Below are 27,496 nucleotides of genomic sequence, written 5' to 3' on the forward strand. Positions count from 1 at the left end.
ATGTCCCAACGGGAAGCTCTCTTTGCCGTCGAAAGGCCTATACGTCTGGGATCCTATGCACAAAACCGTTATTACGCTAGAAGTGTTCGTAAGATGTTAGCTAGTTGTGATTCCGAACATATTATTAGTGGATGTGACCGGCCAACGGCAAAAAACACTAACGAAAGAAAAGCTTTGTGGATTGCGTCGCCTGTTCGTCAGCATCTTTGAAACTTGCTGAATTATTATTGGTGCACTTAAACACACTTGATAGGATAGTTTATGTTTAATATTTAGGGATGAATAACTGTAAATGAAAAAAATTGATGTATTAGTAGGACCGATTTAGGAATTCGTCTGAGTCATAGCGCAAAAAGGATTTAGGCGCCACTTGGCTGATCTTTAATAACTTTCCTACTGTTTTACCTCGCAGGGTAAACACCACCTCATCTTTCAGCATAAAATTGCAAACAAGGACAGAAATCGTTGCTGCTTCTCTCCTTTCAAAGCTGCACAAACGTTGCCTTGTGCTTGTGTTTGGCCCATTTTTTTTTTTTTACATTCGGTGTCTGAGTGCTGTTCAAAAGAAAGCGGTTAGGGTGTTTATGATATGCAAACGTTTCGCTATATTGCAATCTTACCTCGGTAGTAGCTAGTTGGCGTTTCTTCAATGTAAGCTGAACCAATACAACTGAACGAGGACAACGGAGCAAACACTCAGCAAAGGGACAGTCAATTTTTGTGATGACGAACATGCGAAATATGGATTGGTAATCACTCCAACAAAGCGTGAAAAACCATCTGATTGGCAGCGAGACGGACAGTTGGCACAGATCGGCGAGTTGCAGTAGCACGACAGATGACTCACTTTTATTGACCTCTAATAATTCTTCGTTGGTCTCTTGTCTACTTCTGCGAAAGCGCACAGCCAATTAAACAAGAAAAGTAGCCCCATGTTCTGTAACAACCCCATTTATTTGCTTTTTTTTCTCCCTACAGCACAGGCTGGGACGACAACATATCCCAGTAGTTATTCCTGAATTATCCACTCGGAGTGACAGATGATAAGAACGGAAAATCAAGCTTGTCATCCCTAACATGTTTTGTGATCTACTGGTTGTGAGATCACGGTATCTGTCTTTCGTGACATGCTCGTATTGTGTCCTCGAGGCCAGCCGCAAGCCTCGGGGATGATAGAAGCTCTGGATATTAGAAGAAAAGCGAACAAATGTCTCTGCCAAATGTCCACCGCTCTAGCGACTAAGAAGTTGAATATTTTATGATCACATGTACAATACTAGCAGTTTCTTTTCTTGCGCTTGCAAATGAGATCTTTTTATCCTTTCTTACCCCATTTTTGCCACTAAGCGCTTTTCATATTGTTTCCTGTCATCACGTCTGTCGCAGTAGCCTATTTTATCGTTCATTTCCGTGGTATAGTTAAAGGCGTTCCACCAGTATAAAGGACGCCGAACGTGGATAGTACTTTTTCACAGGTCGTAGAATGAAGACTCCCGTGGTGCCTCAGGCGAACGTAACATTCAATCACGCCGGAACAACAAATAGTTGCCCTACTCTGACCAGGATAGCTATGCGTTTGACAGCTAGCATTTCTTTCCACAGTAATGCAAAACCTTCAGTCTTTTAATGCGCCGACGACTGGAAACGGCACTATTTGTGGAGCCTTCTCAGCGACACTACGAAAACAATGGGCGTACATTTCGCTCTCCTGTTGTCTCGGCCATGCGTGGCTCAATCCGACGTCTCGGTGGCTAAGTTTCAAAACCAGCTTCGAAGGCGAAAGCAGGCGACTCACTCGTAAAATTCATCGCAAGGGTGCAGGTTGTGGTCGAGCGATCGGCCCAACTCCTGGTCGAGGAACGGGCAACCGCGTTCGCAGGACCCGAAGCGAGCCACGAGCAGCACAGGCGGCGTGAACAGCGTCACCGACGCGGTCACGCCCAAGCCCAGCACGAACGACACGTAGCGCAGACAGCGACCCGCGTGCGAGTTGTCGAACACAAGCCGCTCTTGACGCCGCTCGTCGACTTCATGCCGTCGGGAGCGTTCTGCACTGCGTGTCGCGCGCTTCCACGGTCGCCAGGCGCCGCCTCTTCGACCCCTCTTCAGTTGGCTCGAGCTGAGTGTCGAGGTCAGCGGATTCATGACGGTACGGGAGTTGAAGCGACGTTCGTTCCGCATCCAGCTGCTTGCTGTTCTCATCTTCTTCTACTCGCGCTGCCTCGTGCCAAGTACGTGCATCTTCCAAATGGAGACTTCACCCACTGCCGTGATTCGGTGGCTATCCTGACAAATTGTAAGGCAGAGACACACCGAGACACACAGAAAAAATAGGCAACATACGAGCGTCTTGTTTTCTGTAGGTACGTGAGTATCTACGCCACAATTCGTCGTGATGTCGAACGTACAAGTAATCACCCATATTACAGCGAAGCTGCCTATGGCTAGGGTCTGAGGATGTCGTCGTGGCGTAACGTCCACAGAAAACTATCATCATCTATAGCTCATACCCTCAAATGCAAGAGCTCATAACCCCCCCTCCCTAAAGCAGAGGCTACAAGCACTGAGCAAAGTGAATCGAACAGTGCATACATTCTTTGGAACCACATAAAACATACAAAACAGCATATGTTTCAATGAAGAACAAGCTCAAAACAAGCATATGAATCACATAATTGATGATAATGAGCGTGAAAAAAGATTAACCGAGAGACCCGATTTTTATTAATCATATCATGAGAAGTCAACAAAGACTCCAAGGACAACGTAGGAGAAATTACTTGTACTTACTAATTGAATTAAAGAAATGATAATTTTTTATTTCTTCATATCATTCCTCATATAATTATATCATATCATTCATTATCATATTTCATATGATAACATGATATAAATATTATCACATTTGTCATATCACATATTTCTTTAATTCAATGAGTAAGTGCGAGCAATTTCCCCTATGTTGTTCTTGGCGTCTCTGTTTGTTGACTTCTCATGATATCGTTAATAATTGATGATAACATGCTCCTGCGCCTACATGCAATGCGAAGCACGTAGCGCTCTCCGCATACGTTTCCTGGTAAACATTACTCTTGCGCAAGCTGCCGTGGTGACGGCAGCTTGCGCTGGCTATGAAGTTAACTGAGTGGCTCGAGGTCGAGGGTTTATATCTTGCCACGGCGACCACATTAAACTGGAGGCGTAACGCAAAAATGCTCGTGTACTTTCATGCGGAGGCGCTTTAAGAACCACAGGTAGTCAAACTTGTTCCGTGGCTGTTGGATACGACTTTCCTGATACCTTACCTATTACCCCAGCTTTTGCTGTGGCGCGGCAAACCGCATTAATCAACCAATCTTAACACTGTCATTGTTACGATAGTGACCAAGGTGGTTGTAAATAGGTTTAAGTTCTATTCACGAACATGACTCAGCAAGAGCGACTGCCTGTCATCCGCTCAGAATACGTGATGAATAAAAGCGAGTTTTGTCGTCCGCATTACAAGCTCGCCTTTCTAATAGAGCCCCCAACTCGGATCACACCCTGTTTTGAACTAGAAGCAAACAGTAGTGGTAGTTTTATGCAGGCCCTGCTTCTTATAGCAACTTTGCGATGTAGAGAGGTAGTTTTTACCCATTTCAAAAGGTCGTGCCTTATCGTGATATAGCGAGCCGCCATCGCCAGGACTAGATCGAGGATACTCCGTCTCAGAATTCTTCCCACGCTCAAAGTAGCGTGGCACGCAGTTTACAATTTAACTAGGGTAACAAAAATTTGCCGCGTTAAGATTCTCAAATTATCAATAATTTATTTTATTTCTTCAATCATTATATCTCAAAAGTCTTTAGAGCTTTATTATCAGTTACACATTTATTTTTCTTTAACTCACGCTGTGATAAGCAAAGTTCATTCTTGGTTAAAATTTTCATAAAGGCACCCGTAAAACCCCCTGCTATTCAGCCAGTCCTCCGTAGAAGGTATGACTTAATGTTTGCTCACAAGAACAAGAACTTGGCACGCACTCGAACATTCCGAATCACCAACAGTGTGCGCGCTTCTGGTAATTCGATTGCGCGCATCGATTCAGTAAATATGTAATATACATTTAATGAACACTATTTCAGTAAATGGATAGCTGTGTACGTCGACGTGCAGTTTATGCACGTAGCCAATTGCGTTTCATTTCAAATCCATCCCCTTCTTTTGTATTCCCCTTGTGTTACCAGGGGCCCTCATGTTACCATATGAAATGTATAGGGTTTCTGAGCTGTACAAGCGTCGCTTGAACTGAGCGAACGCCGGCTACATTTGCGAGATTAAGTCTATGTGCAGCAAAAAAAGACTCCTTCTCGTATAGCACGCCTTTCAACGCGTACATTTTCTTGTGCGTGCGTCAACATCCACACTTCTAGTCCAGTGCCCAAGGAATCCCAGTTTGGCAAATTTGTAGTAAAGTTTCTTTCGGCGCATCTTGTCTTCGCTGCGAACAGCAAAAGTGTCCTAAAGCAAGTAAATTTACTTCGTCAACGGCGCATTTTGCAAGGATGATTGCTTTGTCATACACGACAACAATGAAGGTTCCCGTAACAAATCTGCGTTAAAGGTGCTGCATTTTACGGAAAGCTGAGAGGAGCATGGCTTTGGATATGCACAGGTCAGATATTCACAAAATATTCTGGAGTCTCTTTCTTTTTTATGCTATACGTATCTCTTTAAAATATAACCTAGTGATTAGCAACGAACATTTCCCATCTATCACCATGAATGTGTGCTTACACATGATTTCGTCTGATGTACAGCAATTATTTGGTAGCAAGTGTACATACTATTTTCCTTAGTCGCTAACATGGTTTTCACATTTTTTAATCATGAAGCCTCTAAGTGCAGCATGTATGTCCTTGGAAAAAGCTTATTTGCTCGGAAAGTGATGGGAGGTCTAGGCCCAGCCGACTAAACTGCTGGATCTCATTAAAGTTCTATCTATCTATCTATCTATCTATCTATCTATCTATCTATCTATCTATCTATCTATCTATCTATCTATCTATCTATCTATCTATCTATCTATCTATCTATCTATCTATCTATCTATCTATCTATCTATCTCTCTCTCTCTCTCTCTCTCTCGGTAAGAGATCATCAGAAAGGCGAAACAATGAGGTTCCAAATAATATCTGAGCGTACACAACGCAATAGAAAAATATAGCAAATTTTCCGAACCTTGCATATACACAACGCTCATTGACAGGCTGCATACGTAAATCGCGAAGCGACAAAAATGACACAATTTTTCTCTTAAGCACTGAAAACAGCTTTTTAACAAGTTCACTTACAACTGTTTTATCTTCTTTGCAAAAAGGCCCATGTTCTGACTGCATGGACTAAAAAAAGTGATATTTGAGCGATACATAAAATAGGAAAGTTCTTACCTCGTCTGAAAAGGGTAACAAAACAAAAATAACACGAGCGAGCAGGACGTGCATTGGCTTAACAAGGAAATATGCCTGCAACCAAAAAAGGAACCTCGGCTTCGCATAAAGTTACTGGTTAGGAAAGACTTGTTAGGGAAGACTGGTTAGGAAATGCAGTCATCGATGCGTAAACTTCGCGGAGTGTAAGCACCACCTTAAGAGCAAGACGGGCTGACAAACCAACTACTAGTACTCAACATGTTGTCAGGTTGCTTGTATTTAGACAAAGAAAGTTGTAGATAGGAAAAAAATGAAGTAAACGTCTGCATCTACGCGCTAAACAGCAGCATTCTGTCACCAACTTAAGGACTACTTTTCACTGCCTTCAACTTCGGATCTGTGATTGCCTTGGACGCTGCAAAGGCAGTTGCAATCCCGTCTCTTCGACGCTCACACCTATGGCTTCGCTTCTTTTTCCTCGTATACGAACGAGAAAACGGGACGCGCCTCCGTTCTGTTTACTTCCTGCTCGTACAGCTCCAGCCAATCAACGGTGGCTAATATGGACCGTCCTCAAGGTGCACCATTACAGAATACACACTAGCCCTGTGCGAGCTATTTGAATGAGGAAGTTGCAAAAAAAATAAAAGGAGCGAACGCTGATCTTCTGGGGGGATAACAAGTCCCTCAGGAGCATTGATGAAGAGCTAACAATCAAGTGTGAAGCTTTGAAGAAACAAATGTCCCAACAAGAGCAGAGAATCACTGTATCTGAACAATACTCCCGTAGATGTAACCTTGAGATTAAGGGACTACCCAAGATTGTTGATGAGGCCTTTGGTGATAAACGTCATGGAATTCGCGAACTGCTGAATGTGGTTATCACCAAAGATGATGTTGAAAATTATCACCGTGTACCCGCGAATAATGCCAGTTTATTACCAAACATTGTAGTGCAATTTAGGAGCCGTTCTAAGCGTGATTCGGTGCTTCAGGAAAGCAAAGAAGACGAGCATCTCGACACGATCTCGGTCACTCCTCTAACACGCCTGTGTTCACAATGAACATTTATTCCCAGCTCTAAAGCAACTCCTTGGCATGGCAATAGCTAAAAAGAAAACGGGGAATTGGAAGTTCATGCGGATGAATGACGGGCGAATTCTCGCGCGGAAAGATGAAAACTCGCATGTTTTGCACATTCATGACACATGCGACGTTGAAAAGATTGCTAGAAGCGCTGTGCTCGATTGTGGTACGGGTTTTCATTCGTCACGGCGATATCACCTTGTGACGCCGGTAATCTTGTAGGAAGTCGGTATCGCGACAAATTGGTGCTGCCTTCCTCTAATGCGTTCAGCGCGACATAAGGAAGATAAACTGCCTTTCTGGATGGGTTTTCTTTTCTTTTTGATCTAAAAATGACTACGGAAAATCGGGAAACTCTAGATGACGAAATTTACGAACGAGGTGGTTACAATATTTTCTATCTTAACCAAATAAAGAAAAGAGGTGGTGGCCTCGCAGTGCTAGTAAAAAACGGCACAGGCTCTCAAATACTGCCAGAATTTTCTTATGTCAGTGCTGATATTGAATGCCTAACTCTTAAATCACGTGATTACATTTATTCTGTCGTGTATGGACCGCCTGATTCCCCTGTAAATAATTTCAGTAGTAGTCTTCAAAAACGATTAAATTATGTAAGTTTCAACAACTTAAAACTAATTCTTGGCGGTGACCTTAACATCAACCTACAGGAGTCGTCTACTGTCGCAATGACGACTGTAGCTACAATTGAGTCAAGTGGTTATGTGATAGTAACAGAAGCTCCCACACATGTCACATCTAATTGGGCCACGTTAATTGATCTATTTATTACAAACATACACAAGGGTAACGTGAAGCCGGGTGTAATATGCTTTGACATTAGTGAACACTTGGCACTTTATTTTTTACGGACAGTGCTATCAAGAGAGATAGAGAAAGGTTTAATGATACGAAATGCAAAAACCCGTGGAATTACTCTCTAGAACAGTCCGAAACATCACTCATCTTGCCTTAACTGCATTTGCCACAAGCCGTTCTCAAACAGAATGGAGTGCAGTGTGTCATTCAAAAACCGCAGATTCAGCCTAGGAACCATTCATTGCTATCTTTAAACAAATCTATTTTGAACATTTTAAAGAAAATCTTGTTAAGAAAAATTGTAGAGGTCGGAAGCGATGGATAAATCACGAATGTTTACAAATGATCAAAAAGAAAACAAAACTGTTTAGAAGCTTCTTAAAAGCTAAATACATTTCAGACATAAACCCTTTAGAGAATACCGCAATAAGGTCAACGTTTTTATTAGGAAAGAAAGAAATTACTTGAGTGAACAATTTCGAGCAGACTGCTGCAATGAGAGTGCAGAACTCTGGAGGAAACTTGATGCTTCGCTTCACGAGACACCGAATGCTCCAGCAATTATTGAAATGAACATAGATGGTCGCGTGCTTAAAAATTTAGACCATGCAGAAAAATTCAATCATTTTCTCACAAATTTTGCACGGCCAACGCAAAAAGTGCAATGAATGGTAACTGATGCAGCGACCAAACAAACGAAGACCATCTTTCTCGAACTAGCCGGCTATCAAGAAGTATCTTTTAATTTTTGTGCGCTAAAGAACAGCATCGCGCGTGATATAGACGGCATTCAGATTTTTCCGATCAAACATGCAATTCACATGATAGCTACTGTGCTCTCTCACATGTATAACTTGTCTTTATCGATCGGCTGTTTCGCAAAACAAATGCAAACGTCCGTTGTCGCAGTGCTGCATAAAAAAGGAGACAAAAATGAACGTACAAATTATCGACCTATTTCTATATTACCCACCAGCGGCGGAGGTTAAGCAGGCGGTAAGCGCTTGCCATACGTGGGACCAACCCGAAGGTAGTGCAATGCCGGGCCGACCCGCGGCGGAGGAGAAGCAGGCGTTAAGCGCTCTCCATACGTGGGCCCATCCCGAAGATCCCGAAGGACGCGTTACAGGTTCCCGAGCCCACAGGGGTATGTGCCATTGAGCTCGGACCTTTTCTGCACTAGGATAGACCCACATAATGATTTTTTCTGTTGACACATGCCAAAAGAACTACGAAAGGTTAGCCATATACTGCTTTCGCTGTAAAACTAGAATACGTGTTATCGCAGTCGCGGCATTACACTTTCGCTTTGAAATCGTACCTTAAGTACTCCTCCCAGTATGTAAAAACTAACGATTCCCTATCTTCTATCCAGGCAACAACAACTGGGGCTCCACAAGTTAGCACTTTAGGGCTGTTGCTTTTTAACTTATATAAAATAACATTGTAAACATCAGTGATAAACCTAAAGACATATAGTACGCAGATGCCACTAGCATTTTCTTTACCGTTAACGATATAGTAGCCTTAACTACACTTATAAATACCACGTGAGAGAGTCTAAACTCCTGGAGTGAACGAAATTCCTTCGTCATTAATGCAACAAAAACAAGAGTTGTAATTTTTCACTCGCGGAAAGAGACTGTTTCTCAAGAAAACAGATTACCTATAAGTAGCGGGCGATTGAAATTGTAGAGACCGTTAAAACTATGGTATTTTCTAATTGTACTTAGTCATGGGAACCTCAAGTTAATGATTTAATTACTGATCTTTCAAAATAAGTACGTGTACTTGCAAGAGTGCGTTCCTTTCTTCCAAACCCTTTTAAAATAACACTTTATAACAGTTTGTTTTTCTCGCGGGTTGATTATTGTTTCTTGGTATGGGGAAGCACAACGACAACCAATATTTAAAAATATATAGATTTCAAAAGAAAGCAATTGGGTATGCAGATAATGTCGCCTGTTATGCGCACACCGGTGGGTTGTTTAAACGATTTAACATTCTCCCCATTCACAAACTTTACGAGTATTACCTAGCAATAAGACATAAGCAATCACTGTTCAATAACAATCGCGCCTTCTTGGATATCTTTGGTCTGGAAACATGTTATACCACACCCTGCTCGTCATCAACAACATTGGATCATTTCATTCTGTAGAACACACTTTAGGCGACAAATGCTATGGTGAACTGTCCCTTTTTTATTAAATCCATTACTACAAAAAAGGTTACAATTCAACAATGCAGTCGGCGTCATATTAGGGAAGCTATTTTATTGTGAAAGATGCAATGTTAATTTAGGCGTTCAGAAAACTGTCTATGTACATTGTAGCTTCCATATGTTGCAGTATTCTATATTGTAGTGGGCATATTTGTGTCCATTTATATTATGACTTCTATTGGGTAATACTTTTTATGCTTTGTTACGTTCAATGAACTCGCCCTTAGGTCCCCGTTGCTTTCCGAGTATCAGGGAGGCTCAGGTACTCCTCAAGTGGCAAACGTCACTTTTCTCCTGAGCCTACGCTCATCCTTGAGATGAAAAGTAATTTTGAATTTGAAGTGGCATTGAAGAGTGTTCTACTACTACTACTACTACTACTACTACTACTACTACTACTACTACTACTACTACTACTACTACTACTACTGCTACTACTACTGCTACTATTGTTCAGCACCGTAAAGGAAGTGGCATTGAAGAGTGTACTACTACTACAACTACTACTACTGCTACTGTTGTTCAGCACCGTAAAGGAAGTGGCATTGAAGAGTGTACTACTACTACAACTACTACTACTTCTATTATTCCTACTACTACGTCGTTCTAGAATGGGTGTGTCCAATCATCTAATGTAGACTTGCTCCGGAGCAAAGTCTGGGAATGACGACTAAAAGCGATGACTGATAGGCAACACATTTCATAACGCACTCCTCCAGCATCGGCACGAAACTAAAACACATATTCATATTCAATCTCATTTCCATCTTCAAATCAATTGGCAACACATGTTGAAATAAAGAAAATCGCGGCAGAACCCATCTCACGATGACTGCCGATGGTAATGCGTTATCATAGAATCAATATAGCGACACAGCGCATTGCCACCGTCGAAACAAGTTACGTATGAGGTGTGTACTGACGCAGGATCCCTCTTTCGCGCTTCCTTAAGAACACTCGGCGCCACCAAGTGCCGCCGCCGCGAAGCATGCGCGTGGCCTCCGAAATGCATGGTGCCCCGGTGCGTGCGAACGCTGGGAAATGCGTCATATGCGGCAACCGGGCTCCTCTCTCGAAGCTTCTTTCTGGACGTGCAGCGCCATCTAGATGCACTGCTAAGTAGTCCGCGCGTGGCCTCAGAGACGAAAGGCCCGGCCTTCCGGTGCTTGCGAACGCTGAGAATTGTTCCCTCGCTTGCCTCAGATCCCGCGACCCAAGTTGGCCAATGCTTCATTGAAAAGCGACACATACACAATGCGTTTGTGGAGCAGCCTGCTGATGCGCCAGGTTACTGTCTTCGAGGAACCCTTTTGACGTGGCTTCGATCCTGCTTGCCATCGGATAAATTTAAAGGGTGTTTTTTCATCATTGTAGAGCGGCACATTCCCAGCTGCACATAAATAGTTACCCAAATTGGCGTCAAAGGCGTTAATTGTAGAGTGACTCACACACACTGGCACATGCACAGTGGGCCAAAGTAGCATTAAAAAGGTTCTTTGAACACCAGCGCAGACCGAGTGGCACATACCCACTGCTCCGAATTGGCGTCATACAGTTTCTTGGAACAGCGGCAGCTATCCAGTCCAGTGTCTACAGTGACCCATGTAAGCGTGAAAGAGATTCGTTGAAGAGCTGCGCTTATGTACACATCGCCACATACTCAGTGACCCAAGCTCGTCCGACGGTTAAACACTGTTACCTAAGTACAGCTGTTCGATGCGCTACCTATTGGGTGACAGACTACCCGTGAGCCAAGTAGGCGTGAAAATAGTTAGACACAAACGTACATAGATACATAAATACATAATTAGATAGCCCCTGGAAAGTGCGGGAAGTATCCTAATCTTGCTAACGCATTCAAATGGGAAACAGAGTTGGCGTCGAACAGCTAGGGCTGGCTAGGGCTTCAAGAAAACGAGTAACGGCACGTGAATGGGGCCACGACCAAGCAAAATTGCCTTACAGAACGTCGTTCGACGGACGAGTGATTCGATGGACGAAGCGTCACTTAATATCATGCACAGTGCCATTGAAATCTTGATATCTTATCTCCGGGGCTGGTAATGCGACCACGAAGTGAACCAGCAAGTGCTATCAACTCGCCCCTGGGCGTGTTATCACTTATTAGTATCCATGGTGTATCCCCACCAGCGTCCACAGAACATTATATTAGTATCCCCAGAACACATAATCTGCGCTGGTACATGTAATAAAGTGTCGTTGCAAATTACTCTGTCTTTGAACGTCGCGTTTCTTTCTATTGCTCCTTCCTCTAACGTGAGTAATCTGTTGCTAGGAGCTTCGCATTCTTCAATAATCAAATCACCTTGTGAACAGGAACATGTAATTCCTAAAACGACAAGGCATGCATATGTCTCTCTTCTTGAGTTTATTTGCCTCACCTTCACGCTTCTGTCTTGGCATTCTGCCGAAAAGAACCAATAACATTCCAATTGTAAGCTCTGGTGCGAAACACGCCGCCAAATTATTTTATTGCCTTTTATTGCGTTGCAACTGTCGCAGGTAATTACAGAGCGGAGGTGTAGCGACAGCGTGCTATGTTCTTAGGTCTTTTAGTTTTCCACTGCCTCAGCAAGCGAAGAGCATCTGTGCTTGCACCATGCGCACAGACACAGGTTTACAGTTCAATATAGCTCGATAGATAAAGAATAATTTCATAGCCCTGGTATACTTGCTCAGCGGCTGATTACTACGCTACGTATACGGCGTTACCGAACCTCGGTTTTATACAATAATGACATCTGGGTAACTTCCTAATAACGAGAACAATGTAACAATGGTAGTAGTAGTAGTGTTGTAGTAGTAGTAGTAGTAGTAGTAGTAGTAGTAGTAGTAGTAGTAGTAGTAGTAGTAGTAGTAGTAGTGGTAGTAGTAGTAGTAATGCGTGCCTAGTGGTCCAAGCTATTAGACAATTTGGGTCACTAGGTCAGGGTAGAAGGCGTGACGACGACGGCATCGCGACCAGGAGCACATATCTAGCGACGCCAAGCATTTGCACAACTTGACCCCCTGGGTCAGCATAGGAGGATGGATGGATGTATACTGAGTGTCCCAGTTAACTTGGACCAAGATTTAAAAAAAACCCAAGAGGTCTAGAGAAATCCTACCAACTGCACTCTAGCGGCAGTCGTGTGTGCTTACAGCCAGTGTTTTTTTTTCATCGCTAAGTAGTAATTAATTAATTGCTTTTAATTGGTGAACTTATTAATTATCGCTTGAATCGCAAACATGTCAATTACGAGGTTGTAGAGCACCATAAATCACCTCCCAATAAAGCATTTATTTCCAGCTGAAGTGCACATGCCTGGTTGTTGTTTTTTTCCGAGAAAAAAACAAAAGCCCCTGAAATACACGAAATAGGAAATAGACGCACACTCACGCGCCTCTACTCAAGCGCCTCCAAGTAACTTTTGAAACACATACGGCTGCATTAGTTTACCGCCATGTTGTACAAGGCTTGGTCATGTAGGATGGCTCGAAAGGTTTCGCGATCTAACTAGCGTGAGGCGATAAGCGTCAGCATGTGCGGATGCAAGAATGTTGTGCTCGATAATGAGGCACTCGGGATAGCTTTAACCTTCTCGTATCATCAAACATTGCTGCAAAAGAAATTCAACCAATGTATAAAAAACAGTGCGCAAAAGAGCACGAAAAAAGAAAGAGGGCAGCCCTCGTAAGAGCTCTCTAGAGTTCTCTAGAGCTCATGGGATTTTTCTTTTTAAATCTTGGTCCAACTGGGACATTCGGTATATGGATGGGTGGATAGATGCATGGACGGACAAATGGATGGATGGATGGATGGATGGATGGATGGATGGATGGATGGATGGATGGATGGAATGATGGATGGATGGATGGATGGATGGATGGATGGATGGATGGATGGATGGATGGATGGATGGATGGATGGATGGATGATTGAAAACAGGTGAAGTAGGCAAAAAATGTTATTGGCATTAAAAAATGCTCGACGCAGCCCATACCCTCGTTGTTTAGAGCGGGGCCGCCTCCTCTTTCTCAGCGCCAAAAATAATGACACAGTGTTTCTTTTTTTTTTTTTGCTTTCGCCTGCACAGATCACATTGCGCGCTCGTTCCCACCACTCCCTTAAAGCGGAGTGTGTTTACCTCGCAAATATGTACGGCCCTGCAGCACTTGTCGCTTGCTGCTAACAAGGAAAGTTAACTGATTGCAATTATCTTTTTATATAAAAGATGAAAAAAGGAATGCTTAACTTGCCTTGTCACGTTCGAGCTTCGCAAATAAGAAGTGGACGAACCGAAGCGCCGCTGCTGGTTTCAACCTGAATGCTTTCCATTGAAAGGTTCGTTATGCGCGTCCACAGGAGGGGCTATTCATCGCTCGTAATGAGGGACTCGGGAGCCCTTTCAGTCGCTCGGGCACGGCGCCACGATTGTCCCTCCTTCCGGCGACTTCAAGCATCGTATAACGAGATCACTTTGTCTGTTCTTTGCCTTACTTTTCAGTGACCGAACCTTATTCTTAACAACGGCAACGCATTTTCTGTCCCCTTAGTCCACGCCCTTCAGAAGAGATTAGCGCAGATGGCAAGAATGGAGAAGATTTGAGTACCTGCCTGGCTACGCCAGATGAAAGGTGAAAGATGAAGTGACACTCGTCGAGGAGTTTACAGTTGTTTAAGGGTGGTTCTTCTAAATTCTTCATGTGTTATTTTTATTAATATTTAGCATTAACTTTTAGTATTTCCGTTTTTAGAAAATTTTTGTATTGACAGCATCTGCCTAATACCATGCAAATATTAGCCAATCCCCCGCATTGAGCATGGGCCATCATAGATTAAAATCAAAATTAAGGATGTACGGACGGACGCACGGACGGACGGCTGGATGGATGGACGGATGGATGGATGGATGGATGGATGGATGGATGGATGGATGGATGGATGGATGGATGGATGGATGGATGGATGGATGGATGGATGGATGGATGGATGGATGGATGGAGTACCCTGGTGAAAGCTATAACCCCGTCGGCGGTGTGGTCAAGTATCGGGCGGCGGTATTATACTGTTCGTTTCTCATTTTCGTTGCACTTTTGACTTGTATACGGTTTCTTTTTGTTTCACCTTTCCATTTAGCGTGTCGCGAATTTAAGGCTGTCAGACTAACCGGATGTCTCTTTTTTCTCCCGGTCAATGGCATTCTTCTATCCCTGCCCGAGAGCGGCTGATAGACACATTTTTACGCAGTGGCATCAATAATGTTCCTGTGGCCCTAATGCCTACTAATGGGGGAGCCATACATAGAAAAAACCCGAAAGCCATCCAGCTGGAGCTTCGGAAGGCCACTTCCTCATTCCAGAAGACCACCGAGGTCCGTAAATTTGGTCGCAGTGGTATTCTGCGTTGTTGGTCAGATCAGGGGTACGTTCGAGACCTCCTCAACTGCTACGAGTTTGCATCAAATACGGTGAGCCCGTTTTTTATTCCAGCACACCTTGCCTGCTCGAAAGGCTTATTTCGCAGGGTAGACATGAGCCTGGATCCCTCAGAAATGTTAGAGTTGTTTTCAGTGGCGGGTACTGTTTCTGTATACCGTTGTAGCCGACTTATTGAAAACAAGAAGTCGCCTACTGAATCGGCGATTGTTACATTCGCGGGAACAGTCCGTTCATCTGAAATTAAGGTATAGCTACTGATATATGGAGTAGAGCCACTTTCTCCACAACCACTGCAGTTCTTGAAATGTTGGCGTTAGGGGCACAGCATCAAACGCTACAGATCAGTTGCTCGATGCCGACTTTGCGTAGAAAATCCTTACAGCACGGACTGTAAATCTCAGGTAGAGAAATGCTGTCTGTGTAATGAAACGCACGGCTGCAGACTATTCTAATTGTTCTGCAAAGGAACGAGAGTTAATAAAACTCGAAGTGGCGGAACGCAGGCGATGCTCGCGTAGGGAAGTAGTAACTGAGGTTCAAGGAAGAGCCCAGGGCTATGCAAGCGTAACAGCTCGTCACACTGCTGGCGTATATATTTCTGTATCCAAGGCCATAGCAGACGCAATAGAGAAAGCTACGGAAAAGGCTATGGAGCGTCTTGCGACAATTATTTTAGAGCGCAGCTCTTTGGCGTCCGTTCCTGGGTTTCGCGTCGTCGTCGGCGTCGTCGTCGGCGTCGGCCTCGTAACCAGCTCCGCCCCCCTTTCATCCCCCCAGCGCTAGCAGCGACCGACTGATACCGCTGGATGCCGCTGTCGCCGCTAGAGAGTGAAGATAACGTGACTGCATAGAACACCGTCGCCGCCATGCAGAAAGAGGAGGAAAGGGTCCCCCCCCCCCTGTTCTTGTGTGGCGGATAGGGTGCTCTTCAGTTGCATCAGTCAGTCGCTGCTATCTCTTCCCTCCTCCCTTTATCGTGTTGTCCGCTTGCTGCGCGCGCTTCTGCCCCCATCGTTTGCCGCTGGGTGTACACGCCGCCCCCCTCCCCCCTCTTCCTGCGAGTCTCCGGTAGTCAAAGCGCCGGCTCGAACTTAATTCCTTTCTTCGCTCCTCCTCCAATGCAACCCCTGTGCGGTGGCAATCAGAGAGGCAGATCGGTGGCGGCGGATGTGTATATGTGCACCGCCCGAGCCGAAATTGCCGCTGCCGTTCGCCCTGTGCGGTGGCAATCAGAGAGCCAGATCGGTGGCGGCTTGACATAAAGACAAACAGCAATTTCCTAACACTTATGCGGGAGAACATCCCGTTCCTCTCGCTCGTAACGCGTCCCACGGCTGTGACAACCTCGCGAGGCACTTGTATAGATCTCGTCTTTGAGAATCAAGCATTGGTGTACCAAGTCGAACATATATCAGTCTATTTCTCCGACCACAAAGCTTCCTTCATGACTGTCAAGAACTGTTAGCGGAGTCTTTGTTAAAGGAATACGTGTGAAAAATAAAAAAAAATTCTGTGATAGCGCATACATGTGTTGCTCGATTTCTTTGCCTCAATCTATCGAAAAGGTGAAACAGCTTATTTGCTGCGCTCAAATTTCGCATTAGGAAGTAACGTAATCGTCGGTAAATTTTTTTAGTCCTTCGCACAAATGCTGGCTAGTCAGCTAATACAGTTCATAAGTGCTGCCTCCACACATGGTCATGGATCCCAAGCTTCTTATGTTCTAAATCTAGCTCAAAAGCGAACATCGTCACCTAATCCGCTCGCTGACTCTCCTTGTGCAGGACCTTCTACTCATGTATATGTATAGAGCAGACGTAACCAGAACCGATAAAGGACGATTATGAGAAGTTCTAGGATGTAAACATGGAACTTGAGTCTGAAACGCACCGGATCTCCTACCCCCAAAATGTCCCCTAAGTCAAAAGCTAAAAAATGTGTAAAGGATAACCTCTCCAACGGGGACCTTTCAAAATTGAGTATTTTTGATCAGGCAGTTTCCGCTGCTGTTCTACCTTCAAGACATAGGCTCTCTAAAGATATTACAGTGGAATTACCGTTCGATTGTTTCCGCTACTACAGATTTATCATATATTTCTTCTCAGTTTTCCCGAGACATAATTGCCTTACAAGAAATCTGGCTTTCTAATGGTTAAAAATGTTTCCTAAAAAATTACTGATTATTTCGTTTGGATCAACCTGCCAGAGTGGTGGTGTTGCTTTCTTGATTTCCACTAAATTTACTGACGAGGCCATGATTACGTATCTGTATGTCTACTGGATGCGAAATTTTAGCGTTATAAATAACACTCCCAGACTGTTCCTTTTTACCCGAGTTAATTTATAAGGAGTGGAGGATACAGCGCATTAGCTTCCTGCAGAAAATCGGTCGTACTTGCTGTTGATTATGATTCGCTCCATATGTTTTGGGGTTCTGAAACTAATTTGGGCATAAAACACCTGTGAGGCTTTACTCTTGATAATAATCTATCCTGTTTAAATTCAAAAGTTGTTACATTTGTTCGCGGCCCGCCTCAATCGGTCATATATCTCACTTTTTGCGGTTCGTCTCTAACTGTATCCTCGTGGAATACTATAGACTGCGACACTAACAGCGATCACCTTCCTATTATCTTCGAGATACATTTTCCTGTGATTTCTTTCAGAAAAAGAAATAACACATATGTAAACTATTACAAACTTCAAAACGACTTGAAATCTACGATGCTTCCCCGTACGGATATGCAAGAGATTGTTAGGGCTATGAACCGCTGTACAGTTTTGAAACGTTCCTTGAAGACTGCAGCTTTTAATTTAACCTCCGACACAGGTAAATCTTTCAGTCCGTGGTAAAATTCAAAATGCACGCGCGCTCACCGTAAACGAAAAGCTGCCTGGAAGAAACTTCATTGTAATCAATTTCCAATTTACAGGCGCGGGCGCGTAGTAATCCTGGCCAACGTTGCCTCAAATCAGGAACTTGTGTGTTGTGTCGAAGATGGGCACGCTTGACCGTCGAGTTAGCCTGGACCTAGCGGTCTGGACCTTGACCAGCGGAAGGTGGGGGGTGGGGGCGCGAGAGAGAGATGCGAGACGCTCGGTGTAAGAACTTTTAATTATATCGCTACTGAGCGGTCAGCTCTACAAGCTCCCTGGCGCCGCACACCTGTGCTGAAAGCTGAAGTCTGTTGGCGGGGGCGTCCTTCCAACCGTCACAACCGGCTTTTCCAACCGTCACTGGCGCAGCAGTGGGAAAGGCACTGACGCGCGCACACGCACACACAGACATCACCGGCGTCTCCCTCACCGAGGAGGAGGAGGAGGAGGAGGAGGAGAAGAAGCGAATGCACAGACGAACCTCGCTCCCTGAATGGAGGTGGCACTGGCGTGCTCACGCTGACATCAGGACGCCGCGCGTGTCGTGTGGAAGGAGGCGACAATGCGCGCACAAAGGCTAACGTCTTTTCGCCGTTCCGGCCTCCTGGGCGTTTTATTGCGATAAAAAACGTATGACGCTCCCGACGCATTTCTAGCGTGGCCGTGATGTTTCGTGTAAAGTCCAAGGGCGATAACATTGTCAGCGCGAGCTATATGCTGTATGTGCGAGTGAGAGTGTACGAGGGTCGGCTCACCCTCGGCGGGCCTTACCTTGAAAGCGATCTGCAATGTGGACGGAGTGCGCCGAGTGCTGATAGCTTCGTGTGCACTGCGTTTTCGCCACTTAGCTCGCGTTAAAGGGAGAGACAGCTTGAAGTTCAGTTCGCTTGCTGCTGCTGCCGCACTTCCTCACTCTTAACGTTCTGACAGCGATTTTTCGCGGTCATCGAGCGAGATGTGTTCACGTTTGCTTGTGCGCGTGTTACACCATGCATGTTAATTCATTTAGTAAGCGAATGTTTGCAACTTTATGCGGCCAGTAAAACTACTGTACTTACTTCGGGTATGGGCGTCTACTAATTTGCTATCGCAATCGAGGCTTCTCCTTTCAGGCAGAACAGCGACTATTGTGAACCGTTACGAGTGGCTCAGCGTATTTGAAACGTGCGGGCTTTTGCCGTGGCTTTAGCGGCGTGACACAATGTGTTCATTCCACTGGGCAGACCTAATAGTTGGTTAGGAATAACTAAGAAATTAAGTTTTAAAGTCATTTCTACTTTCTTTCCTTCAGATGGTAAACCTTACTACCTCTGAATGACGGCGTTATAAGCAATAATCTTTCTGTAGCCGTTATACGCATTAACTCCATTATTTTGGCAGTCACTGTTATATGGGCTTATTAATCAATAATAAATAGCAGGATGCCAGTTCCGCTTCCAAGATTTGTGTTTTCACAGTTGTCGCACGCTCGCACCTCTACACAGCCGTACCAGACGCCAGATGGGGTCACTTTCCCTCGAAACCGGATGTTGACATAGTAGAAATTCCACTTGACATTAAAAGCTCACGGGAACAACGAGAGAAGACCATGGAGGAGGTAGGTAGAGTGGCGGTACGTCACCTGGTGGGCGGAAGTATGTGTGGAGGGCTTTTGTTCGGGCAGTCGGATTAGGCGCATAGGGCTCTTAAGTTAGCAAGTGTGCGTCTGTGGCGCTGTCTTTAACCGAAGGGAGTGGGCAGAACGGCTCCGCAGTTGGCGCGCGTAAGACTTGAGAAACTGTATTGGGCTCGCGATTATTCGCTAGATCGTCACGTATCTGTCACTCCTCCACTAAGGCGTCCTTTGAATACACAGATACATTGCCGCTTTTGGTGCGACTTTTCCGCAATTTCACTAATAAGCGCCACTAACGCAACAAGCCCGAAAATCATGCATCTCAATAAAACGCTCATAAAGTGAACCTGGCGGACGCTTTGCAGCTGCTCCTCCGCGGCTTTTGCTGAGTAACGCAACGTGTCGGTCTCCATATCGCACAAGGAAAGGCGAAGGAGTGAGGAAAGTAAGAAACGAAGAAGGCTAAAGAAATCAAAAGCACGAGAAGACGAAAAGAAAAGAAAAAGAAAGAAAAATGAAACATGCGCTGCCACTTGGAAGTGGGTATTCATCGGCCGGAAGATAATCTTATCCGGTCCGCCCGTGCCGTAAGGTGTGTGTACCTGCAAAGAAGCGGATACGTTTGGAAAACATACTACGCTACCGGAACCAACGTGCGGGCCCCCGTCGACGTGCACGTTCGAGCTCAAGATTAAACGCATGGACGCCGCGCACCACGCAAGGAAGAAAGACGTTCCCTCTGCGACTTCTGGCGTCTTTCGCTCATTCAGCGGCTGCGTTTGTTGCTCGACATTATCTTAGTCGCATCGACTGCTCTCAGTCGCACACGATATCAAGCACTTTTTCATTCTACTCCTATTTATTCTTTTACTTATCCGAGTTCTATCCGCTAATCGTTGCCGCAGCTTGGCATGGCAGCAAAAGATTATTAAAAGAAAAACAGAACTCCTCCTGAGTTTTGCTCGGCCCGTGAAACACATTCCGGTACTGATTGATGCGTATTCCTTATCGAATCGTTGCAGCCAAGCCAAATGACATGATTAATAAAGGCATAGAAGGAAGCAGCTCCCCATGGTTCCGGCGAATGCCATCTGTAACATGCCCTAGTGATAAACAAAAGCCTATTCGGCGAATTCTGCAAAAGCCTATTCTTCCAAACGCTTTCCCATAACTTGGAAACATGCGAAAGAGCAAACTACAACGAACAGTTGAGAGAACATGTTGGAGGCGGGCGTAATGAATGCATGTTTTCATCTTTTAAAGCAGCCTTTCGATTCTGCCGTGCTCTTTAAGCACCTATAGCCAGGGGGGGACAACCTAAAATGAAACTTTGACTACAAATTCATGGTAAAACTGCATAAGTAATTTCTATGAAAACTCGTTTTTTTTTTAATTTAGGTAGGCTGTAGCGGTAGCGCAGCGACAGTGGGATGTGTGAAAGGTCTTGTACGTGCTGCTGAGGATGCATTAGCGCTAGGGTACAGAAATGGCGTCTATAAAGCTTGTATAGATCGTGCATGACCCGCTTCACCTTGCCGTTATATATAGCCGCTCATAAATGGTTGACAAGCAAACACCGGAAGCAGCAAATATTGTTTGCTTTCCTCCGCTCGATTATTACCAGCAAACGTATAGCAGTAGGTGTAGCTAACGGGAAAAAAAACGTATCTGTGTTACAGTGGCGCAGCTGCCTCTATCCATACGTGCTGCCAGCAAAAAGAAAGAGTATTTCTTTTGCTACGCTTTATTTCATAGGTATGAAACTCAAGTATGAAAAAGTCAATCTTTGCGATACCATTATTAGGCACGTACCTTAGCCCCCATCTATACATTATATTTCAATATACTAAATTTTGTTTAGCTTCGTGAGGTACTTTGCTGTATAGTTATTTATTTATTTCATTTCATTTGAGTAATTGCAAGCTCTGTCAGCGAGGCAAGGTATAAGGGCAAAGTGTTTCTGACTAAGGTTTTATAAATTATACAACACTTTGCTAACAAATCGAATTAGAAGTATGTGTAATTGGTCACATTCCGATTATTAATGCAATATTTCATGATGACACAGCTTAGCTACCAAAAAAGGAGATACAATCAAATACATCATAATTCATCAAACGCATCGCGGTAACCTAATTTCACTATTTCCAGCCAAGTCAACAACGTCAGGGAGCATGTTCCGTAAGTGCATAACCTCGTATTCAATAGTTCGCCTGCCGTAGTTTGTCCCAGGTCAAGGACAAATATCACAGGTTCTATGAGAGGACTGAAAAAATACAAAAGTAATTGCTCAAAAAAGTGACTAGTAAACCAAGATCATTTTTTGTCATTTTATTAAATTTAATTCCCGGTTTTTACGTTCCAAGACCACGATTTTATTATGAGAAACGCCGTAGTAGGGGACTGCAGAATTATTTTCATCGCCAGGGGATCTTTAACGTGACCCCAATGCAAGGGACACGGGCGTTTTTGGATTTCGCCCCCATCGAAATGCGGTCGCTGCGACCGGCATTCGATGCCGTGATCTCGTGCTTAGTAGCGCAGCACGATAGCCGCTATGCCACTACGGCGTGTTATATTTTTGTTTCCTATTTTTATTTTTTACAGCATGCGTTGCTGTGTAGTCATTGCCCAAGGTTCTTGTCAGTAATTCTATTACAAGAGAAAACAAGCTCTTCCAGTGCTCGCTCGCTCACTCACTTGTAGTTTTTTGTCAGCATTCAACGGGAACAAATTTACGTAGACTAAATATTATTCCACAATTGGATGCCGCTCGTTTTCTAGCTTATCCATGCAAACATACAAAGCACAGCCAACGTGTGAGCAGTACGCAGAAGCGTTCACATTGCACGAACAGAGCAGATTTATGAGCAGGCCGTCAGCGGCACAAAAATGTGCAGTCTACGGTGACTATAGTCCTGCACGCTCTTTCCCTCACGTCCCAAAGCATACCTCGCTTCGGCGCTTTGTTATTCTTTTCGCGATGACAAAGACAAATGGCTTCTGTGGTGTCGCTTAGTTTCGCAGAGAAAGTAGCACCGAACTCTTGCTTGCTCTGTGCGCACATGGACTCCATGCTTTTGTATTCGGCAAGTTTCAGTCGACATGCCTTGCGATGCAGTCAAGCTTCCGTTCATTAACGGGGCCGTGTTGTTCCTTCGCGCAGCTCTCCCGTGAACTCGGCACTTTAGGGTATTGCATCCTGGTTCCGGCAAAAAACACTGTTTCGCCATTCAAGGTCAGCTTAACGGTGCAGCTATGTCCGGATAATGAAGTTCTTTTTTTTTTTCATCTACCAGCTGCTCACGCACGACTCGTACAAAAACTGCTCCCAGTTGAAGTGGTTGGAGTCACAGCTTCATTATGTCAAAAGCGCCCGAAAAGACAATAAAGAAATAAAGCACTGCGAGACACACGATAAACTGGTGCACTCGGTGTTCTTATTAGAAGACATGCGTTCATGAAACCTTCGTTTTCATGCAGCCCTCATTTTAAATAAGAGTAGCGTGAATAAACAGTCCTTACAAAAGTACGCGGGTTATGCCGTTAACAAAAACCTAAATCAAGGTGCCTAGTTGGAATCGCCCGTACTTCTTGTGCAAACGAAATCGACAGCTAGACACACTCTGAATATAGGTTCTGACGGTACGGCTGCTATTCTTCTCGCCAAGGTGTGAGAAGAATAAAAAAACTACCCATGTGCACGCGTGCGTTCGTGCGTAGTCGACGCCCCATGCAATGTCCATCTGTGCACCAGTTTCGTTCCATCACGGAGCATATAAGTAAGTAGTTCACTCATGCACAAGTGTTTAGATGTTGAAGCCAAACATTTGGCGCGCCTCTTTGGGCTCGGGTAAAGTTGACGCACTGTTCAAGAGTGGGCGGAATGACCTGTGCCCCGGAAGTAACAAAAGCAGAAAGAAATCTCCGGCAACGCTCCTAGGCGAGCGAGACGGGGAAACCGGGCGCTACTTTCTCCGGTTCGTCTCAACGTGTTGATATTACTTTTCTTATGATTTGCAATGTTTTCTATCCGCATTTGATACACGATGTCTCTCCCTCTACAAATCCGAGACGAAGATTGATACAGTCGTTTCTTTCGGTGCCCTTCCGGTATGAAAGCGGATGAAAACAGACAGGAAATGTAAACAGTGTTTTCGTCAGTCCGAGAAAAGCCGGGCTTATCGGGATTCATGCGAAGTTGAACTTTGCAAAGAAAGCCAAAGAATAGAGCACACCTTACTAGTCGGCAGTAATCTCGCAACCTCCGCAAGTATTTCCAATTATTCCACCGAATCAGAAACAGTAGCGGTTATCATATCAATTACTTCCGTACGCGTTTCTGCCTTTCAAATATCTCAGCTTTTGAAAATGACGGCCAAGCAAATCTTTACAATATGTGGCAGATATTTACGGTATCTTTGAAATCGAATGCGGTAATCTTGTTCATACGCATTCACCCAATTTTAAATCATCATTTGAAATCATGATTCACGAAATATGACGAAAAGCTTTATCGCTAAGAGCGAAAAAGAGAGACGAAGGGCGGGGAGGCCAAATAAAAGCAGATCTCCAGTTTGCTACCCTACACATTGGTCAAGCAAAAAGGGGGGATCGAAAGAATGCAGGTGGAGAAGCAGGAGGAGGAGAGAGAGCAAGAAAGAAGTGCTAAAGGCGATAGCTGAGTCCGGCAGATAGCGAAAAGCATCCATGTATCGTTTATGCATGCACACCGAAAAAGGTGAGTCAAGACAGTGGTTCACATTGATGAAAGACGAGGTCTTCTTGGGCGCATTGATTAACTATGTAGCTTGTTGTTTAGATCGCACTACCTTCGAGACCAGCCAACATATTTTGGCTGCACTATCTCCGAGAGCGGCCCGTATTTTTCCTTTAGTAAAGCCACACCTCCGGTGCCTGTCTAAGGCTCGCGGAGTTTGAATGAGCGCATCTGTGTTTCATTTCAGTCTTTGCGATAATTAGTTGTTATTACGGCTGACCTTGGCAGTGGATCTGTGCCGCCGCCAGGTGTGCGAATTGTGGCGCTGGCTAACACTCCCAGGGTTCCACTGGGAAACATAAATAGCCAAGAAAGTGGATGGGGAAACGGCGTGCGGTAGCCCAAAATTGGTAGAGCATCGCACGCGAAATGCGAAGGTTGTGGGATCGTTCCCCACCGGCGGCAAGTTGTGTTTTCATCCACTTTCATTTCCAATAATTTATCGTTTCATTATTTAATTTATTAAGCACAAGTAATTTCCCCTATGTTGTCCTTGGTGTCAGTGTTTCTTGGCTTCTTATGATATGACTAATAAAAATCGGGCGCCTCGGTTAACTCCCTTTCTTCGCGTTTATTACACTTATAGGCAGTACAACAAAACAGGACAGACTCGGCACAAAAATGATAAAACAATTATAATGCCTCTTTGCAGAACCAATGCGTACAAGCTGTCCTTCTTTCCAAGAACGATAGCTGACTAGAACAAGTTACTTTACGATGTGGCCACCTTATCGCCCGATGCATTTTTTTCAGCAATAAGTCCTAGCCAGCAAGCTTTGTGGGCTGTTTTTCACAGGTATGCTTTTGATGCCTTATTTGCGGATTTGGGTGTAACACGTTTGTGTCTTATTTTGCTTGTTCCTGATTTGCTCCACCGAAACATTACTCTGTGCATATGTGGTTATCAGTTGTAGTTGTTAGTGTTGTTGTTTTCTTGATGGACCACTAACCTGTAAGCGTCATGTACCCACTCCTGCCATGGCTATCAAAAGGCGGCTGGCAGTATTGAACAAAATAAAATGAATGAAATAAATATAGTAATTGTAATTTGAAATTTGAAATTGAACTTCAACCACCACCATCAAAATTCACCCAGTTCTCTGACGGCCAGAAACCAACTTTGCGCATGAAAGCGTTGCCATAGGCCTCAACGACAATTTGACGGCCAAGATAAGGTTACTGTTTTGTATGTGCAAGAAAACGTCGGACATCGTGTTGCCAGTGTGCAAAGAACATTTTCTATACTTGTTAAGACCTGAAATTCTTGACCCCCTACTCCCAAGAATATCGAGGGTTGTTCTCATTAAACTTTGGTCATTTCTATTGCTCCAGTGGTCTTTGAGGGTAGCAGATTGTCTTGTGGGAAGAAAGGGAATACGAGAAATGTTGGAGTGCGATTTCCACTCATTCTACGATCAGTTTTTCTTTTTTGAAACTTTGATATATGGCAGGAAATGTTTGGTACGTGCAAGTTATATATACATGTATAGTTGGTTAAGTCCGATGAAAGCTAAGAAAAATCTGTTGTGCGAATTATAGATACGGAGATGGTAGTCAGGTGGGCGGCTTGGGTGCAGCCCCACTTTTGATAGGTAGTGGTGAGAAGTCCAATACAGGAGCTATTGATGGTGGCTAGAACCATTTTCTTCAATAGCAACAACAAAATCGCGCTGACAATGTTGCATGAGAATTACTTTATGAAGAACAACTAAGTAGAAAAAAATAGAAAATTATAATTTTCTTTAGCAATAGCGACCGGACATTGAGATAGCAGTTCAAAGAGCACGGCAGGTAATAACTAGCATTGTGTAGTCTACTTAAGTATAGGTATATGACAGTCAGGGGTGAAGATGAGGAGGAATGATGAGGATAAACCGTAGGATGTGACTCAAGATAAACCGTAGGATGCGGCAGTTGGATATGCACGTTCTTGTCCGCAGAGCCCGTTCACAGCATTGCGTTTATTCCTGCGCCAATAAAAACTTTTCAAAGGATTCTTGACGGTTCGCCTCCTTGATATTATATCCCAAGCCAAGGACTAGTTTTTAGCCCAATGGCCTGTTGTTAACTGGCGCTAACGAAGAAGTCAATGCCTGCCGTTCAAATTAATATTGGGGACAATCAACAAGTACTCGCTCTACTCTCAGGCAAGTTGCATCTTGCAGTCGAGCGAATTCACGCGTTGAATGCGATGCAAATCATTATCATGATCACTGCAGCATTATCAGCATATCCGCCACCACCACCACTGTCATTATCATCATCATCAGTATACGTTCACTGCAGGACGAAGGTCTCTCGCTGCGATCTCGGATTACTCCTGCCATGCTCCAGCTGACCCCTATCTTATCGCTACAAGTGTTTCAAGTTTGATCACCTGCCCTCATTAACTGCGCCTACCTTCCGTTGACACCCATTCTGTAACTCTAATATACCGTCGGTTATCTGTCCTAAGCATTACGTGACCTACCCAGCTCTATATCTCCCTGTTAATGTCAATTAAAGCATCGGCTACCACGAATTGCTGTCTAACGCACACCGCTGTCTTAACGTTACGCCTATCATTATTCATTCCATCGCCCGTGAACGCAATTATTGTCGCATAAAGGCAATGTCTTCTTTTATCTTGTGCAAAAGGCTCACATGACTATGGTTGATGCCCACAACCATGCGACTTCATGTGTTCAATTTCAGCTTCAGGTGTAGAGCTGAGGCTGTCCATTGTGCCCATGACAAGCCCATGCGGACACCGTACCTTCGCGTTAGCCTGTTGCTCGATGGTGCTCACTGACGAAACTGCTAGAAGGCGACATCGACCAACGTTTCGCAAGCCCCAGCGCCAAACTTCGAACGGCTCCGCCTTTGTTCACGCCAACGTCACATGTCGCAGCCGGCTTCTTTGATCAACCTTTCCCAAGCATTCTTCGCAATTTTATTGTCACTGCCAGCTTATGCAACAGTGCTCTACGCGTGCCCGTCATAGACCGCACACGAACTGCCCTGCTGCGTGGATCAAAGATGAGGGACGAACGCCGATTGTCTCGCGGCTTAGAAACGCGCACGTGGGAAATCACGTTATTCGATGGTACGCTGCATCTTGCTTTTGTCTTTGACCTGACGTCATCATAAGATGGTGAGCTTGGGGATTTACCGTTCACCAATGTAGGTTAGAGATAGACATCCGCTAGTTGTACGTAGTAAGGAATGCACAATAGAGCAAAATAGACGCACGAAATAGAGGAAAT

This window comes from Dermacentor variabilis, chromosome 5 (genome assembly GCF_050947875.1).
Source record: "Dermacentor variabilis isolate Ectoservices chromosome 5, ASM5094787v1, whole genome shotgun sequence".
Lineage (NCBI taxonomy): Eukaryota > Metazoa > Arthropoda > Arachnida > Ixodida > Ixodidae > Dermacentor > Dermacentor variabilis.